Below are 1,172 nucleotides of genomic sequence, written 5' to 3'. Positions count from 1 at the left end.
AATGTTTTATGGGGCCCACGTGACAACATAGAGCCCCAGATCTGGGGCCTGACCAGGATCACAATGGTCCTTACAAGAGGGATGCAAGAGAAATCAGAGATGGAGGAGTAAGAGAAATGACAGCAGAAGCAGAGGTCAGAATGATGGAAGAAAGGGATCAGGAGATGAGGGATGAGGCCAGAGATCTAAGGGATGAGGACAGCCTCTGGAAACAGGAAAGCAAGGAAATAATTTCTCCCCTAGAGCTTACTGTAGAAACCAGCCCTGCTCAAACCTTGATTTTAGCCCAGTGAGATCCATATTTTAGACATCAATCCTATAGAACTGTAAGGAGAATAAATGTGTGTTGTGTTAAGTCTCCAGATTTGTGGTAATTTGTTACAGTAGCACTGGAAAGCTGGTATAAGTAGGAAAGCTGAGTAATTCTTATTAATCTGAATTTCTCTGTTTAGATAAGCTAGGGCATGAAGTAGCATCTGGGATACTCAAGCTAAGCTCCAACAGCCCTGGTCTGCCAGAAACTGGTTATATTTCCAGCGGATTGGCTCTTGGAAAGCTCTAGAAAGAAACCTACTCCCTTGGGTGGGTTGGAAGTGGGAGGGGAACAAGGGCCTGGTTCTATCTCAGTTTCAAAAGCATTTTTTGAGCAGATTTACTACTCCATGCAAGAATGTTCTCCCAAAGGCATCTTCCTAGCCTAACACCCCAAGCAGTTCTCGAGAGCTGAAGCTTCCAGAGAACAACGATGAATTTGTCATCCTGCATTGATAAATCAACCACTGAATGCTCTGGAGTCTTGATGGGGAAAGTTAGTCATCACAACCATGGAGTGAAAAGCCAGGGGACCATCAAGGCAGAAAACCAGTAGCTTCTATTAATAAATCAATCCTTTCCCAGAAGAACGTTAAAATTTTTTATGACTGTTGGTTTATGGAGAAACCTTAAAGAGAAAAAAAAAAGGAGCGAGCAATTTCAGATCTGTCTAGACCATGAAATCCACATGACATTATGATTCTTATGGGCCATTTGAGCTCTTCTCTTTGAAAGATCTCATTAAGAGTGGAGCTCTCTCTGCAGCTTTGAATTTCACATGGCTTGAGCCTCCCTTGGGAGAGCTAACAATGGTCTAGGTTCCAAAGAATCCCAGACGCTCAACAGTTTCCTTGGTGTCC

This window comes from Giraffa tippelskirchi, chromosome 1 (assembly GCF_054371585.1).
Source record: "Giraffa tippelskirchi isolate mGirTip1 chromosome 1, T2T-mGirTip1v1.2.pri, whole genome shotgun sequence".
NCBI lineage: Eukaryota > Metazoa > Chordata > Mammalia > Artiodactyla > Giraffidae > Giraffa > Giraffa tippelskirchi.
This window is presented reverse-complemented; position numbering follows the sequence as displayed.